The 20379-nt window shown below is 35.4% G+C and overlaps 1 long non-coding RNA gene across 1 annotated transcript; it reads right to left on the bottom strand.

The window, feature by feature from the left end:
• Positions 1-4330: 4330 nt before the first annotated feature.
• On the bottom strand, positions 4331-5323 carry LOC110865882. Its single transcript, XR_002551042.2, has 2 exons — positions 5125-5323; positions 4331-5054 (listed from the first exon to the last, which is right to left on the bottom strand). It is a non-coding gene; the product is annotated as an uncharacterized LOC110865882 (long non-coding RNA).
• Between the last annotated feature and the right edge of the window lie 15056 nt (positions 5324-20379).

Below are 20379 nucleotides of genomic sequence, written 5' to 3'. Positions count from 1 at the left end.
AGAAAATTATGAAACGGCATGACAAGCTTAGTTAAAAATTCGACTATATATACTTGGTCACATAAAAACCCATTCCCACAAAAGTGAGTTTTGAGCCTTTATTGAGCATAAAAATATACATATTTAGACTAAATGCTCATTTTTCGTTTCTTGTGTGAATAGCCGCTTGGTTCTTACAAATCTAGAACTTGCCACGACGATACATTCCCGGTCCTTACCAACTTAAACCCAAGTAAGTAAATGATGGAGGCATTAGGACTAACCATTTTTCTTTCAAAACCATTATTTTTCATTTTTTTTATCACCTACCCAAAATCCCCCTAGATAGCCCCTTTGAGCCTAAACCTTTCATTTCATTACCCCAAAACCCTTTTTACCCACCAAAAACCTTTTTATTTTTCACCCTTTATTTTAGTAACAAGCTCGCTTTTTCGTAAACTCGCCTTTTTATGTGATGAAAAAAAAAATTGATGATGAAGTCAAAAACAAACAAAAGCTATAAAAAAAAAGCTTGTTTGGAGAAATACTTCAAAATAAAAAGTCACTAAAAACAAGGTATTTCACGAAAACCGACGCTTGTTACGATTTTCGCCCTTTTTACTAACCACTAACCAACCACCCACCTTTAACCCAAGCCTAACCCTTCACCCCAAAAGTCCTCTTGATATTTACAAAGGTAAAAAGTTAAAAAGGAGGAGGATTGATTGCTTGGCAAGCCTATGGAAGGCGTAAGTTCCATGCCGCTCTCGAGTGATTCACTAAAAATATACACCTTCGGTCGAGTGTTGAGTGATCTCCCGTGAGGTATGTGAACGTGTATATAAATGGAATTTTAATAAGGCATGCTATGCCCGAATAAGTAATTTATCTTATGAAAAGTTCAAAATAAATCATAACGAATAGGATTGTAAATAAATAAAAATAAAACTTATAAAGACCTTGGATTCCCGACACTCTAGGACAAGCTAAAACATTCTCTTCTACCTATTCCATTTGGGAGTGTAAGCCACATTTAAAGAGTTTTGCTTGAGGACAAGCAAAAGTTCAAGTGTGGGGGTATTTGATGTGTGTAAAATGCAACATATAAATCACATCAATTAAGGCATAAAACTAACCCTTTTTAAGTACTAATGTTGGAAAAAGAGTGTTTTTGTCTTCCTTTTGTATTTTCAGGATGAAATGAGCTCAAAATCACAAAAGAAGCAAAAAGACAACTAATTCTACCATAAATACAAGAAAAGGAACAAAAGTAGACTGCCCGGACCCTCAACGGCACCTCCCAAGGCAAAGGAGAAGAAACAGAGTCTGAACACGCCCCGTGTCCAGCGAACACGGGGGCGTGCCCAGGAAGCAGCAGAAAAGACAAACCAGTAGAAGCTTCCATTGCCCACCACGGGGCCGTGTCCAGCGGGCACGGGGGCGTGGTGAAAGTACATCAGGCGCATTAATTGTAATTCGCAATTACAATTAATGAAGAGAGAGAATGTCAGACGGACACGGGGCCGTGTCCAGCGGACACGGGCCGTGTCCAGCCTTCTGTTCAGCCTATAAATAGAGGAGCTTGGTTTCATTTTCTCTCATCCCTTGGCACACCACCTCTCTCACACCTCATCCACCACCCACCACCACCATAACACCATCATCCACCACCATCATCCATTGTCCATCGTAGAGTGTGTGAGTCGTCTCGGGATCCAAGATTGATCGTAAGAGTTCTTGACAATCAAGGCCATGTTTGCCTAAGTCTCTTACATCACTTGGTGAAGACAAGTGTTTAGTATAATACTTTTTATTTTTAATCTTTTGCACTTTTTATTTGGTTTTGTATTAATGACTTTAATAACTAGTTACTTATGTTGAAGGTGATCTTTCCTAATCGTTTGTCCGTGGTGTCTTGGCATTATTTTACTGTCTATATAAAATAAAAGATTTTCACCATTCATATCTCCACGGTCTATATGGAGGTATGTTGGCTACCTGGTCGAGGGTTAAGGGAACGGTTTGGTAAGGGTCTTGCCCTTGTTCAGCGTTTAGAGGTCCTGCTTGGGATCTGGGTCAAATTTAGTAGGATCTCCTTCAATGCCCATAGGTATTGGATGGCGGGGATCCAAACTCTTTGACCCCCTCATAAGTTAACTACTATTAATACTATAACCCGGCTATTTAGGACTGTATCCCTGCTGACTCAGACTACTTAGCCGAGGGTAACGTCACCGCCAAAAGCGGGGCCTACCACAATTTGCATTAATAACTTAATTCATTATCTTTCAATAATCCGACCCTTTAGGATTGTATCCTTGCTGACTCAAACTACTGGGTTGAGGGTAACGTCGCCTTCAAAAGAGGGGCCTACTACAATAACTAAGATAATCTCTTAAACAAGTGCAAAAGTGCGAAAATAATCAAAGGTTATACTAATACACGTGTCGGATCCAAGTGATTCATCTTGTCTATCTGTTTTTATTTTTATTTTCAGCATTTAGTTAGTTTTTATTTTTCTTAGTTTAAAATATTTTTCTAACTTTTTGATTTGATTAGACGTTGAGGATAAACCGGTATTAAAAGCTCTTGTGTCCTTGGACGACCTCGGTATCTTACCAACACTATACTACGTCCACGATGGGTGCACTTGCCCATATGTGTGTTTAGTGTTAGTAAATATCGTGTTTTATAAATTTAAAACTTGGCTAAAAGTGTAAAAAGGGGCTTAAATACTCATCAAAAATATAACACACTTCACGCACATCATACGTAATAATACTACATTTAATGACAAAATACGTAAGGTACTTATCCGGTAGGGGGTGTATACACATAACACGACACATAGGAGTACTTGTGGTTTCAAACCAGAATGATACGATATAATGGAATACGACATCACACGTAACCGAACACATCCGAAACTTGCCATATAGTCCATATATATTAAAAAAATGATGTGTAATGGAATAAAAACATAAAATTTAGACAATTATCGATGCGTTTGTGAATTAAAAACAATTTTAAAAATTAAAAAAAAAACCCTAAACGCCCCGCCATGATCTAAGAGCGGCGCTTAGTTGAAAAAATTTGAACCGAAACGCACCGCTATGGCCAAAGTGGGGCGCTTTGGCCCTCGTTTTAGCCCCATTTCAACACAACACACAAACACACACTAAAGGACTGACAGAGCTTTGGCCACAGAGGGGCGCTTAGGACTTGGTCAACAGACAAGGACTGACAGAGTCAGTCCTTGTCTGTTGACCAAGCCCTAAGCGCAGTCAGTCATTGTCTGTTGACCAAGCCCTAAGCACCCCTCTTTGGCCATAACGGGGCGCTTTAGAATGTGAAAATAAGGGGAAACGTGTCTAAATAGCATGACCCTAAATTTATCATAAGAACTTGGTCAAACAAAAATAAATATTCTCAAATGTCACGAGGAAATGAGCCTTTTGTTTGTTATTTTATATAACTTTTAATTTTTATAATATTTGTAAAAAGTAAAAACGTTATTCAAGTAAATTACCAAATCAATATCTTAACACGCGATTTAATAAGCAGGATAAAGTTGAAACACGTTTTGAAGGTTAACATCAAAGTCAAATATATCAAATCAATCAAATCTAACTTATAATAAAATAAAATACTATAAATAATGTCACATGTCATTTTTTTCTTCAACCTTATAAATTTTATTTATATTTATTTTATATATTTCATTTAATATTAATAACTAATATATATATATATATATATACACATCTTTATCCTTATTTTTATACTAGATTGTTGCCATAGCCGCGCGTTGCGGCGGCAACGTCATAGTCGTTTATACGTTGTGGCATGTTATGTGATGGGTTAAGACATGTCCGATTTAACTCAATATAACGTATATAAGCAATGCAGTTACAAAAGAAACAAAATCGAATTCGTATTGTTTTATTTAGTGAGGGTTCCACCTAACCACCACACCACCTTACCTTTGCATCAAAACATAGCGGCGTCAAAATGTACAGTAACTCGAACTTATCCGTCGAATGAAAACATATTATATTTGCCCGACTCGTTTCTAAACACAGTTTACGTCAAAACATATACTAACCGAAAAAGTAGATAAAAATAAGCATGAAAACGTATTATATTTGACAATACTTGTTTTACGGAAATTTTTTTGTCCAAACGTTGGGAGGTCGTTTTCATAGGTGGCATTACCTTAAAAATAGTTATTATCAAATAACTTATTAAAAAATAAGAAATCGTATGCTTTTCAGTTATAAGATATAGAAATTTCAAACTCGTACCATACGACTTTTTAATTTTTTTTGATGGACTTCAAGTATTGAACCAATTACTAAAGTACTAAACATATTTGATCAATAAATGAATAAAAGTATATGAACTGGGAAAGAAGAAAGAAATCACAGAGTAGTCATTTGACTTTCATCTAGTAAAGTTAAAGCCCTTACTTAATTCACCTCTCTCTCTCCTCTCATTACATCAACAGTCGCAACACCTACCTCCGCCTCCTTGACACCACCGCCATCGTGCCACTGTCTTTAATTTTTTGGGTAAAGATCTCTCTTCCAGATTCTAGAAAGTTTTTCCTACCATTTCTCTACCAAAGACTCCACATTCACTTTGTAGAGAACTCTGTTAAAGATCAGATCTGAACCACTATCACCTTGACCGTAAAATTCTCTCTCTAGAAGACCCAGCCAACGTCGCCAGATCTGAACCTCCATGTTCCTTTAGCTCTGATTTCTGTTTATCCGGCGACCGGCGTTTAAGACATCCCAGCCATTTCCGACTGTTTAAGGCCACCACAGGCCCGATCTAACATTGCATGTGGTTTTCTCAACCCGATTTGTTGCCGCTAGAGTTTCAAGGTAAGGTTCCTGATCTCTTTTTTTTTCCACCAACATTTTTTGTTGTTTTCAGCGTTTGACATTCCCGTTGTCTTAGGGCTTATGCTGATAGCGGCGGTGGAGTAGTACTGTTAGCACAGTGGTTTCGAGTGTGTTTTGGCAGTTGCAATGGAGTCGGCAGGACCATCAAACGCATCAAAATTAATACTACAACATATAATAAAGCTAAAAACAAAGATAATAGAAACGTGAAACAAAATAATATAAAAGATCTAACCTTTTTATAGCCAGATTTGATGCAAAAACTCAAGTTTCTTTCCTTCAGAAACTAATGGAAAGAAAAGTGAAAAAATGGATTTTACTTTGATAAGATAGAGGGTGTGCAATTGAGGGGGGATATGAATGAGAAAAAGGGGGTTTGGGAATGGTTGGCTGAGATTTGTCTGGTCGCCAACAACTGATGCCAACGAAGGACATTAGAGTAATTTTATAAGAAAGGGTAATATTGTAATTTGGTCGATGCACCGACCTTTCATTTTAAGATATAGTAAATTACAATAAAGAATTTCAAAAAGAAAAATATTAGGATTTCAACGAAAATTAAAAATATTACATTAAATAATTCCTCAATTACCAAAATATGAGAATACCGATAAATAAAATTCCTCGAACAATTGGTAAATCAACACACTGTATATCTATCTATACTATATAATAAAAGAAACCTGTTTTTGGGACACTTGTCATTCTCTCATTTAATTGATTAAAATTTTTAATAATACTAATAATAATAATATTTAATCTAAATTAATTCAAATTATAAAGGATCAATTTTGATCGATCCTGACGTTATGATCCATTGAATCATTATCCACAAATTTGGTGGTGCACCCAAACTCTCAGGTGGGTAGTTTGATATTATAAGGCCCATTAACTAACTTAATTACTAAATACTCCAATAACCAATGGTATATAGTATAATAATGATAATAACTAATATTAATAAGTGTAGATTAATTAATGATAAGAACAGAAAAAGACTATATAATAAAAAAAAACATATGTGGTATATGTATCATTTATTGGAGCTATATATATATATTTATTTTGTTTTCCTGTCTCTCTCTCATACTTAACTAGGTTATGGCCCCGTGTGTTACACGGGTTGATTAATGAAAACGATATAATTTATTATTTGTAAATACTTATTAATTTTAATCTACTCTTGATAGTTTTGATTAACATATATGATAAATTCATCGGTTGTCATTAATAACATTGAATTTCCTGGGACAAACCTCTAATAACATGGGGATAAACCTCCTAAAATTATAAACTAAAAAACAAAGTCATCTAGATTCACACCAACAAAACTTGGGAAAGTTGAACTAAAGAAAGAAATATTGGATTTTAATAATCTCAACTATTCGTCGTTGGCCGCTAACAGTTCCAATTTCAAAAATAACTACTGGTTGTCACAACTATTAACATCCAATGGACTCTGACTAACGAAAACCTAATGTTGTTAGTCTCTGATCGCCGGAAAAAGGTTCCTAAAGGTCTGATCTAAGGTTACAAAAAGGTTTTGGACGAAAATGTTGAGTGGCGACCTCAATAATTGGGGCTTTTAGTAGAAAAGGGTTCCTAAAATAAGTAATAAGGTTACAAAGAGGTTTAGGACAAAAAAAATTGAGTTTTCCGGCCAAAAACGCTTTTACGGCGACCGGAGACTAACAACGTTAGGCAACTGTTAGTCAGGGTCCATTGGAGGCCAATACGTTAATGGTTGGGACTACCAGTGGTTATTTTTTAAGTTGAAACTGTTGGTGGCCAACGACGAATAGTTGTTATTATTGAAATCCAATATTCCCTAAAGAAACATGCAACTATTTTGATTCTTTTTTTACTCAATTTTACTATTTTGTGTGCGTTACTTATTGAAAAGAAAAGTCTTGGTATCAATACATGCATCTCAACCCAATGGAAAATGTCCCCATTTTAAAAACCCTATGTATTATACAGGTTGAATAAATGTAATTTTGTATACCAGATAATAAAAAAGTTATATCACTAAAAAATCACTCGTGTATTGTAAATGTTGAAGTAGGGACTGAATAAATGTAATTTTCTATGTCAAATAACAAGTTTAAGTTTGTATATCTTTAAAAAGTCTCGTGTATTACACAAGTTGAATAAATGTAATTTTATATATTAAATAATAAAAAAGTTATATCTTTAAAAATCACGTGTGTTGTACGGGTTGAATAAATAAAATTTTATATATCAAAAAATAAAAAAGTTACATCTTTAAAAACCTGTGTCTTGCACAGTTTGAATAAATGTAATTTCATATACTAAATAATAAAAATTATATTTAAAAAACCCTGTGTATTGCACGTGTTGAATAAATTTAATTTTATATACCAAATAATAAAATGGATAAACATATATGGAAAACAAAACAGTAAAAAATAAAAAGATAAAATTATTACATGTATTTTCATTTATATTTTTACATTAAAAATCTAAAAATTAGTAGATGCCATGAGTTACCTATGCTTATTTTATTATAATTCAATTTTATTAATCCCTATTATAAAGTAAAGACATGATAAATATAAATGGAACAAAAATAGTAACATATAAAATTCATAGATTAAAATAATATATTCTTTTTTTGAATCTTATTAACAAATATTATCTATATCTATTTGTTTAGGATATATTCTTTATTTGAATCTTATTAACAAATCTATACTATATAATAAAAGAAACCAATAAGTGAACACATGTCATTCATAGAAGCTATCTATTTTTTAGTTTTTTCCTCTCTCCCCTACTTAATTATAAATAATTAATATTAATTAAAAGATAATTATAAAATTAAATTTAATATAAATTTAAACAATTCGTATAGGAGATAATATAATATTTTGAAATATTTATTAGATTTTAAAATTATTTATTCTGAAATTAACAAAAGAGGTACACTAAATATAGATTAGAGTAAATTACGATTTTGGCCCCTATGGTTATATCACTTTTACCCTTTTAGCCAAAAAAAAAATCTTTTAACATGTGAACCCCCAACGTCTTTTTTCTAACCCTTTTGGCTCCTAACACTAATCTGATCCATTTATTTTTAGGGGCCAAAAGGGCAAATCTGATATAAACACAGAGGCCAAAATCGTAATTTACTCTATAAATTAATATAATGTAAATGATTTATTTATTTTATTAAACTAAGGTAGTTAAGGGTAGAACTTATTTAAAAAATGTTTATAAGGGGTAAACAAAAGCATTAATCAATGTTTATTGGTTCTATACTTTTATTTTCGTGTTCAACTCTCAACTCAAATACGGTATTCACTGTGTTTACGTGACATTTATAAGAATCATTACCGCAATCACCTCATCTATCATATATCGAGTATATCCGTTAGTTTTTTTAAAGATATAATTTTTTTATTTAAAAAATGTTTATAAGGGGTAAACAAAAACATTAATCAACTAGTTTAATACCCGTCCGTTGGACGGGTTACGCTAAGGCAACAGACAAAGACAATGTATATTCATGGTTTTTCGGTTTGCTTCTCCTTTTCCTCGTTTCCATCTCCTATTTGAAAATAGTACAACAATCGAACGTTTTTTTTAATTTTAAAACCAGTGAAACATATTTTGCAAAAACATTATCCAAACACTACAAAAATGACATATTAAATTTTAAGAAGCCAAAAACTTAAAAGCAGGTCAAAATAATAATTACAAACGCACACATTAAGTGAACACAAAACTAAAGTGGGGATGAGCGAATACCGATCCCATCCCGCCCCGATCCCGCCCCGACACCGATAATTCCTATACGAAATTTCATGAATACATGATACAAATACAGAAACATGTCGGTTCGGTTAGATATCAGTATTTTAAGGGAAAAATCGGTATTTTACCGGTACAACACCATACCGATAACGAAAAAACCAAAATGTGGATACCAGTTCCAATACCGAAACATGTCAGGATCAGAATTATCGATATCAGGATCGGGATGACGTCAATATTTTATACCATTTGTTCATGGCCGGTCTAAAGAATATTATAAACAAAAATAACAATTTTAATTTATATACAAAAAACAATATTTACCCTTATGGATAAACATCAGGTTCACCATTTATATGCTACCCACCGTTTGGTTTTCTCCATGCACCTCAATAGTCAATAGGCTATTATAACAGCCACCCACTACTTCCATTTCTCGATACACATCAAGTCCCCCTCAATCCATCAGATCAAAACACAGAGAGAGAGAGAGAGAGAGAGAGGAAGAGAAGAAGCACAGACACTACGACACAGAGAAGACGGTGAACTTCCGATCGGCGAGACCACTCCGGCAAATGCACATCTTCAACTGCTAAATCGCGGAAAGCTGCAAAGGTCAGATTCGTATATGGCATAATTAGGGTTTCGTGGTTGGGTTGTGATCAGAAAAAACAATGGACCTTCATTTACTTTTGTTTTGTGTTGATCTAGGTTCTTCAATACACAAAGAGAAACCTGTTTGTTGGGGTTTCTTTCTTTTTTTCTTTTTATGCTTATTATTACTATTATTTTTTGGATGTAAATCTGCGATTAAAGTCTGAAAAGGTATTAGTACGATTCATAGATTTGATATTTGTTCCTGTTGTACGCCTTTCTGAGCATACTTAACTTTCAAAATCGTTTATATCTTGTGTTTTTACATGAAGAATGTTAGATGTAACATATGGACTACTATTTGTGAGGCCAAGGTTTATGTGATGAAAGAACATGAACTATTCTGTTGATTTTGATTATATTGAACTTATGACTAATTTTAAATAGTTGTTTAATTTTTAACTAAATACATGTTAGTAATTTCCTGTTGATACATTATACATGAGTGTTCTAATACTTATGGGCTTATTCAATAGTTGAACTTGCTTCTTTTGACATCGGTGTATAGTTAGTAAGATTGTTTTTTTTTTCAGGTGCATAAATGTGTTTTAACTGTGTCTACATGGTTAAGTATTATGCCTCTGTGTCTACTTTACTTTCATCTTTGTTTTTAATGTTGTTTAACAACACACCTTGTTGAGGGGTTTGAAGCCAATAACACACCTTCACAAGATTCTGGACAAAGGCTGTTGTTTAACTTATTCTAAACCCACAAAGATTTTACCTTGATGCATACTACTATACTAATAGTTGTAATGAACTGAAAAAAGTTTACACAGGAAATAGAAGAATAAACTAAAGTTTAACTTATTAACTAAAGAACAAAAAATAAGCAGTTTTAATATTTGATCAACGGTGAAAAAAAAATAACATCAGCCATTAAAATAAAAGGTTCATTCGTTCATTTCCTCATCACAGTAGGTATGAAAATTTATACCAGTACATGAATTTCGGTTCGTCTTACTATGGATGTTTTTATTGTACAGAATGGCTGCGGATGTAAAGATACGCAAAAACAAAGTACGAAGGCGAGAACACTTGACAACCTCCTAGAAGATTGTGCGGTGCACATAAGGAAGTGATTGATGAGAACGATCAATTGCATCTGAATGAATATAACCCTAGTGGTGGCAGCTACGTAATTAGCGAGCTCTGGAATTTCAAGGAAAACCGAAAAGCTACACTAAATGGGTTATCAGCTACATTCTGAAGTGCACCAATCAATAAAGATCCACAATTTTGTTAGACCAGTACAGCGTCTTGTTTACGTTGTATGTTACGGTGTATGTTACGGTGTATGGTACGCTGTATGTTACGGTGTATGGTACGCTGTATGTTACGGTGTATGTTACGGTGTATGTTACGGTGTATGTTACGGTGTATGTTACGGTGTATGTTACGGTCTTTTGATATCAAGTCTGAAAGTTCTGTCAAGATTACCAAGTTTTACTTAGTAATATGTTCTGTCCATGTTTGATGCTTGACTATTTAACTTTTAGTCTTGAGCTCGTTTAAGCTCGATTGGAACGCACCGTGAGTTAGTTTTCTTGAAGCATTTCAAATGATTGGTCTTTGCATTTAAGGAACTTATAACAACCTGGTATTAGTTGATTAAATTTGATTAAAGTAAAAAAAAAATTTCGTCTTATATCTTACCTTAATGTAGAAGAAACTTAAAATAGTAAACCCATTGTCTTCGAATCTAATTGAGGTTATTTTACCATGTGATTATCGTTGAAACTGAACTAATTAAGCTTCTTTGAATGTTTATTTACTTACATTTGATGAATTGGAGTGTTTAAAGTTTTTCATGTGAAACTAATAAAGGGGTATCATATAAAAATAGGGTAACATGGGAATGACAATTATGTCACTACAATGGATTTTCTGAAAATAATTTTTTTTAATAACGAAGGACTCAAACTGTTATGAATTTATAAGCTCAGCGGCTAAAATAACCAAATAATAAATTTACGAGCTTAGGTTGATGTCTCACACATATCAAAAGGACGCAAATTGCATTTTGCTCTAATTTATAAAAGGAAAACCTACGTGAACGGTGTACAACCAGAAACAATATAAAATAAAACTGATAGAGAGATAAAACTTGAAATATTGTCGTTTTAATGCAAAAGTAAATGTTAAACAACACGGTGGAAAAGTGTTATAACAATCAAACGTGGTTTACTGCTTCAATTTTCTCGGCTTTTGGATCGTCCTCTTTAACCTCGAAGATAGCCTCTTTTCGACTTGTTGAGTTGATGCACGATGCTCATTTGTCAAAGATGGGATATTTTTGGCATCGTCTACTGACACATCCTGATCGTTCACATCAACAACCACTTGAAAGTTAAGTATGAAAGCAAGGAATAGAAAGTATAAATATGAAGTTTGTTTACATGTAAAAACAACTACCAATTCTTCTTGACTTGTTGCATTGTGAACATCTGATGAAGTTGGTGTACATCTAGCATCATCTACCCGGGAACATTTAGAACTGCCAGTGTCGACCTCATGTTCCACATTATCAACCACCTAAAGTTGTTACACAAATTTGAATGTAAGCAATATAAAGTATATGCACAAAGGTTTTTAGATATAAAAAAGATTACCGATGACGTATTTTCTTCTTGTTGAGTTGTCGTCTGCTCCGCATCTGACAAATTTGGCGTATTTTTGGGATCATTTGTTGGGGCAAACTGAGAATTAGCATAATCAACCTCATGTTCCGTATCAACAATCGCCTAAAGGTATTACACACACATTAAGAATAAACAAAAAAAGTATATATAGGAAGTTGATTTACACGTGAAATGAATTACCGATGACAACGACGTTTTAGATTCTGTCGGCAAAATACGTGGTCCCCATAATGACTCGTGTATCATGTCCCATTCATCATCATTGATCCGACATAAAAACTCGCTAGCTTCGTCATGGAGAAGATCACCAGAAGGACATGTTGAAGGAAGTAAAGTGGTAGCAAGATTATTAATATCGTCACCCAAATATTTTGATACGGTGAAGCGTGGACTGTAAGTAGGTGCCAAATTGTAATCATCAACTCTTATCCTAAAAATCACATGCCGAGCACATAAAGCGTCCATCAGAAATTCATATATCCAATACGGATCATTAGCACCCTATAAAAACACCAAGACACAGTATTATAAATTAGAAAAAAAAGATAACATAAGCATGAAAAAAAAATCATGAATGAGTATATAGATATGGCCATTTTTAAGTATAAAGATCCGAAGACATATATGTCATAATTAGTACATGATAATATAAAAATTTATACCTCTGATAAGGTATTTATAATCAATTGTTCAGCCGTAAGTCCGAGAAGAAGATTTGCAGCATCGTCAAAGAGAACACATGTAATCTCTTTTTCTTGGTTCCATAATTGAACAGCCATTTTATACCTAAATAAAGAAAACGATAACAATATATAACAATAAAAAAGTCAGATCCACGAATAATAGTCAAAACCCTTTGTGTGTAACACAACAGTATTAAAGTATCAACCGGAACCGGTACCGAATGTCCGAATCAACTGAACGGGTACTTTACCGGTACCAAATCAATACAAACGGACTACACTTTTCCGGTGCCGCTTACGTTATTGGTCGAAACCGGTTTTACCAATTTATGTCGACAAATATATGTGCCGTTCAGGAACTGAAACGTACCGTACCAAGTACATTAGGTATCGGTACCGCTACCCAGTTGTGGGACTTTTAGGTACTGTTTGTTACCGAAGTGATCCCTAGTTGTAAAATCCTACAGAAACTTATGAATGACGGGGATTGACGACATATCTATTGCATTTCAAACAAAGGTAGCGTGCATCTGAAAAAGTCGTCTTCTTACGACATATGGTACACCTTCCAATCCTCCTCCAAATCAACACCAATTATTGTGCCCTCAACATTGTACATTTTTCCCTTTAAAAAGATATGAAGAAATTTAGGCATGACCATGGTAAAAGCTGCTGTTTGTAGACTAAAAAGCACTAACAATACCTTAGCAAGACCATCTTTAATATAATTATAGATGTCAAATACACTAACAACAGACATGTCCTCGTTGCTTTGATCATCCAATGTGAACATAACAGGCGGCACTACACTGTTAACATAAATAAATAAATAAAGTTAGTATTTACAAGTAGACTAATCATTTGTTACAATGAACGGAAAATTAGGAAAGAATTGCTGTACATGTTTTTGAAGGCCTCAATGACAATAGGGAAATCCAGATTGAGATAAAGTTCAGTCGCAACCGTTGACACTAAACACGGACCCCCTGGTATAATTTGACACAATTATATATAGGTTGAAATATTAACTGATGAAAATACATAGTATTTTAGAAAAAACATACCGTCGAACATTCGGACCTTGCAACCGGTCAAAATAACCAATTATTTCCATAACTGCGGATAGCCTCGTCAGTAAACTTGAGAGCAGCTTTGCCCCATAACGTAACATTAAGTTTGTTGCCACTATATTGTTTAAAGAAACAATGAAAAAAAAACATAGTTACATTATATAACTAACATATACAAAGACAAAGTACAATAAAATTTACCGCTCATCAGATAAAACTATGTGACGAATCTCCCGATTACATGACTGAACGTTTGAAGATTCAGTGTTAACAGGACCCCATGCGCGTAGTGCACCAAAAACATCTACATTTAAAAGAAAGTTACACATAATGATGTAGATTAAAACAAATGATAGCGTCGTCGGTAAAACCTGTCAGATAGTGATCATCATTTATGCGTTTGGTGAGATCCTCAAATGGAGCCAAATCAAAAACATAGCGTTTAAACAACCACGGTTCAATAGACGAAGCAGCGACTCTCGTCCACCGCGAAAATTCAAGATACTTACAACGTCGCAAAGGACGGTACAACATATCATAGGGATGAACAAAAAAGTTATCAATCATATACACACAGCCCTCTTCCAAACGGTTCTTGAAAATGTAAATCAAATTAGCAGGTATCCTTGCATGAATTGTAAAACCCTAAAAAGAAACAATGTTAAGTCTTAGAAAAAAAATGTTATACCGCTATCTATGCACCTAAATATTAGAAGGGGCAATCTTTACACAAAGGCTTCCAAGTGGGTCAATTTCGGTTACGTTTAATATTATATTGGTTCACTTGGGTAAAGATATAATATCATTCGGCCCAAAACTCATACTGACCCGAAACGTTCCCATCCAAAAAACGTTCGGTCCCAAACCCGTTCCATCCCGAACCAAAAACAACCCTTTAGGTAGTTGACCCGGTTATAACAAAACCCATTTCAAACTGAAGTTCAACCCATGAGTCGACCCAATCCGGCCCGACCCGTTTTCCTGGTCTAAAAAATATGATCTTACACGTTCATCTGAAAAAATGATGTCGTTAGAAAGAACACGGTTTGTTTTGGGGTTGTATGTTGTCCATATGCGCGAGACCATAACAACTATTCTCCGGTTGTCAGTACGATTGCACCGTAAGTCTGTAATGAAATTATAAGCCATGCTATGGTGATGGGAAACCTGAAAAGTTGGGGAAACATGAGTAAACACAAATATGGTAAACATGAAGACAATATTTTCAAATACACACGTTAAACGAATACATTAGTGACAAGAACAATAATATTGAGTACACAGTAAAATACCACCTTTTATACTATGAAAAGAAGATAGTCCATATTTATTCAAAACTATACAATTACCATCCAGCGACTACATTACACCACGTGTTGCTACAGATGGTAAATTGTAGAACACTTCTTTGTAAACAACATTCCTTGTGAGGTTGTTATTGCACTTCCCAGTATTGTCAATGTAAAACCTTAGGCCATCACGAGACGTGACACGGGATGCAACGACGTATAGCTGACCATGTGTAAAGACAGGATTTACCAAATACGCGCAAACATGTTTAAAAGTTTGCCCTTGACTTTTATTGATAGTCATAGCAAAGCAAACCTTTATTGGAAACTGCCTTCTTTTAAAAGAAAAAGGCCAACATGTATTCGTTGGAGTCATATCGATCCTACCAATAAATGCCTTTTCGCCAACATGTGTACCGGTAATAATTACTGCCTCAATAACACGCCGACTAATTTGTGTAACCACCAACCGTGTACCATTACACAAGCCCTTTTGCAAATTTAAGTTGCGCATCAAAATAACCGGTGCACCGATCTTTAACTGTAACCTATGGTTTGAAATCCCAGAAAAATTCAACGTGTTAAGAAACTCAGGTGGATACAAAGCACACATCTCGTCATAGTTGTTTGTGCTTTGACATATTTCATCAGCACTTAACAATTCTTGAAGTTCACCTGGCATTTTTTCAAGAACGTGAAGGTTGATCTTATCGACCTCATCATTCGTTGGGCACAAAATGCAGCGTTCTTTTAAATAGTGAATGTCATTGACTCTCTCTAAAATATCAGGAAAGGTATTGGAAACCACTGCACCAATCGGATTTTCAGAAACCGGGATGAAAAGATCATTAGGCATTTTGATCCACGTAGGTTCATCTTCCCCCACCAATGAAATTGTAGGCAAGCGACCGGCCCCCATGGCCAAGATCCAATTGCTGAACCTTTTCATTTTTTCAAGCGAATCTCCACTGATATTTGGATTGTGTAAGCGCATATTAGTCGTCAAATGAAATACCTTACATGCATTCCATATTATGTCTGACTTGTTAACAACAGACGCGACAATCTGACTACGTGGGGCATGCGGAACAACCGGTAAAATTTGACGAAAATCACCTCCAAGAACCACAACTTTTCCCCAAAATACTCGATGCCGAGCGTCAACCATGTTATCACGACAAACATCTCTAAAGGTTCGGTCAACAGCCTCAAATGCATACCTGTGTTGTAAAGGTGCTTCGTCCCAAATTATTAGATCAGCAGCGTTGATTAACTGAGCAAGGTTGCTGCCGTAGTCGATCGAACAACATGAATCATTTTCAATATCTATAGGAATGCGAAACCGTGAATGTGCGGTACGACCCCCAGGTAACAACATAGATGCAATTCCGGACGATGCAACGGATAATACAATTTTCCTACGTGAACGAAGGCAAGCAATAAGTGTTCTCCACAAGTACGTTTTACCTGTCCCTCCGCTGCCATATACAAAAAAAACGCCACCATTGTTGTTATTCACTGAATCAAGTATAGCATCAAACACTTGCCTTTGAATCGCATTTAACCCGCTATGTAGCTCATTGAATTTCACAGCTTCTTCTTGCACATTATATGTTTTTTCAGCAATAATCAACCCATTGGAACCATCATCCGTTAAATGAGGATCAAGCTGAGGTAGAGTTGGAAAGTCGGCCAATGATTTGTTGTGATTGTTTAAAATTGAATTTATCTCAAGCAACGTGTAGTTAAGTATCTCCTCATCCGTGAACACCACAAGTTGGTTACCTAGAAGTTCTCTCTGTTTGAAAGCAACATCTTCGGATAAGTATTCAAGACAGTCATAAAATAACTTCGACTGATCACTAACTGTGCAGAATAAAAGAATCGTCACAAACAACTCACGCAATTGATTCCCTAACTTCCACTGGTAGGCTTCACGTATAGCCTCAACCCATTCAACATCGTCTCCAAGCAAACTTAGTGCTTTACAAGCTAACATATAATTTGGATACTCGACACCGTCAACAGTACGAATTTCTTTGAAGCTACGTGGACCGCGAACAACATTTAATAACAAACGAAGATAATACTTCTCACCCATAGAAGGATTCACATGATAAATGCGACCAATAGTATTACCACCATACCTTGGCATCCATTGCCTATCCTTTTCATGCCACGTGTAATGAGTTGGGTACTCAACGTAGGTTAAATTCCGACCCTCTGGGTGATTCCGATTTGCCTCCATCCATGCAGTGAACTTAGAAAAGGCAGATGTTGATCGTTGTGCTACATCAGCAACATCAGCATCATCTCGGAAGTAGACTCTATTACAACCTTCTTCATGGAATGGTAGTCTTTCAACCGCAACTGAACGGTAATTCATGTCAAATGAAAACAGCTTCCAACACGCTTCTATTGCTGAAATGTACCGACAATTTATATATTCTTCAATTTCATTTTCGTTTCGTAACAACGATGCAAAAGACGTTCTACTGTTAGGACCTTCCAAGACTGCAGTTGCACGATCTGGACCTTTGTTAAGATACGTGAATAAGTACTTAACCAACATACCCTGGTTACACCACTCCACATTTATATGGCAACCATATTTGACAAGTAAGTCACGGTTATAAGGAACCACATATCGATTATCAAGCCTAATATCTTGACTACCAACCCGGACTGTTCTTGAATTGTTCGGCCTTTTATAACAGGGCCACCCATCATTTCTTATAAATGTTTCATCACAATAGTTCTTTGGATACCCTTTCGTACATTTCTGATTATGCATACAAGGACTGGATGGATTTAGTTCACCACATGGTCCATGCATCATTTGCTTGCTAATAACTGCAAAAGCAGCAGGATCTTGCAATTCAGAAGGAAGTTCAGCGGATATATATCTATCAATATCTTCCGTTGTACCAATCTTATCCACAGGTTCTAGAAAAAGCAAAGCATGACAATGCGGAAGTCCACGTTTTTGGAATTCAATTGTGTAAATAACTACAAATTAAGCAAAACATATTTTTTAGTTATGAATAATGAAATATATGTTCAATTAAAGAAGGTAAAGTTAAAAAAATAAGTAACGTACCAGCCTTCGTCTTGCCAAAATGATTTTTTTTCCTTAAATCTTTAATAAGCTCATCAAGCCGAATTTTAAAAAACGCGTGCAAGAATGTCTGGTCTATCTGATGCTGTCCGCCCAGGTGTGGTAGCACTAATGTGACGGTCAACTTCAGGCCATCTCGGGTTGCAAGTCATGGTAATAAAAAGATCTGGTGTCCCAGCCCAACGGCAAATCGCCATTGCATCTTGATATTGTTGTAGCATATACCTTGGCCCCCCAGTAAATGACGCTGGTAGAATAACCCTGCGTCCAACAAACTCACACGTTGTTTCTCCATTACATACATGATCATACAATCCGTTATATAGATCTGAACGAATCGTAGCTTGGTTTCGCCTATACCAATCTAATTCACTCTCTAGAACAGCACTATAAGCATCAACGACATACGTCTGAAACAAACGGCCAGATAAGTGCAACGTTCTAGCTTCAGTATCCCTAACATGTAAACGATACTGATAGTATTCCCTTAAAGATATGCTTTTCCTCCTTGCCGACGTATTACGTGATAAGGGAATGTTTGGATGGTACCCATCCTCTCCATAAGGAAAGAGCAGTGGATATTGCAAAGACATGTAACTTGGGTGCAGCTCCGAAATGCGTTTTGTAGTATAAGTATCTCGCTCTTGAATAAGAATGTCACGCGAGTCAGTTGGATTACCATCACTTGGAATTAATGCAGCCACTTCCGAAGCTGTGGGTAAATTATATTGACGAGGCTGTGTATTTCGTGTGCCAAGCAACCGAAGTCTAACTGGTTGCCTAGACGAATCGTCAAACCTTTCCCTAGCCATCCTAAACGCTTGTACTAATACATTATTTTCATCAAGCATGGCCAGCAAGTCAACCACCAACGAACGAAAAAATGGATTCAGCAGAAGATGATGGAACACAGTTTCTTAAAGCATAAAAGCGATTATCAATTTCATGGGCCGTGTCATAAATATATAATTGCGCAAATCTAGGCCGACCATCATCATGAGTTGGAATCAGAGAGCCAATTCTATGATGGTTGTGTCCATTCAAGCGAAAGGCATACGGACCACGACTATCATTTAATTCCGAACATACTCTCCCACCGGTTGACGTCATCGAAAAAAGTGAATTAAAAACTTTGATATGGTCTCTATAAACTGATGACCGTGGCTCAGAATTGTGATTCAGTAAACTTAGCAATGGCTGCGGAGGATTCATAAGTAAAGGTAAAATGACATTCCCCTCACCGCAACATAAGCTGAATCTAGGAACAGACGGTGCAAAATGTTTCAAAGTTCGTTCTGCATACCACACCATTGCATCACAATGCGAACATACATGATCTGCATCACCACAATCCCAGTATGATTGAACACGACCTTCAATAAGAATGATCAAAGTATAAGTGATGATAAAATTACGAAATCAACAAAAAAATATGAAAAAAAAGTTACATAATGGTAAAAACTTTACCTTGAGTGTTTTCATCTTGATACTGACCATATGCACCGTTTCGCATTTGGTTTTGAGGAGTACATACAGGGACGTTTGAATTCAAACTGATACAACTTGAGGGAGATGGTACTGCAGAAGTTGCTGGAATTAAAGGGCTTATTGCACTTCTACCAACAGCACGACGACGAATTTGTGAAGGTGTGTTATCATTATTCAAAGAAAGTGGCCGATCTCGTAAGCGAGGACGACCCATTCGTCTCGTAGCTTGTAGTACTCCTTGTGAGCAGAAAATATATGTATTGTGAGACAGCATGTATCGGACTAACTATGATAAACGAACATTTGTTACATTTGTGTAACAAAACCTATCATTTACCTTCATTAGTCATATTGATTATATGGCACAAACATATATTTCATTTTATCTTATATACCTTGTTTCACCACGTATCACACAGCTTATCCAATTCATACCTTCTTTCCCCACATGTCCAGCATCATATCCACTTCATCTTATGTAACTTTTCTTAAATTTTATCACGTACAATATAAAACAAAGACCTGACCATCATATTCCGAATCCTAATCCTAATTCCTAAGTACGAATATCATAATGACATAAGTATCTTAAACACGTGTGTATCCAACTAAAAAGATATGATTGATGAATCCAAGCAACGAATCAAATATATAACCTGTTTACTACTTTTATGAGTTCATATAATGATACTTTAAATCAAAATAGACGAACAGATAACACAAAAGATATTATCATACCTGTTAATTAGCAGGAAAACTGTAGATT

This window comes from Helianthus annuus, chromosome 15, assembly GCF_002127325.2.
Source record: "Helianthus annuus cultivar XRQ/B chromosome 15, HanXRQr2.0-SUNRISE, whole genome shotgun sequence".
Classification (NCBI taxonomy): Eukaryota; Viridiplantae; Streptophyta; class Magnoliopsida; order Asterales; family Asteraceae; genus Helianthus; species Helianthus annuus.
The sequence above is the reverse complement of the archived record's forward strand: the minus strand, read 5'-3'. Positions and strand labels throughout refer to the sequence as shown.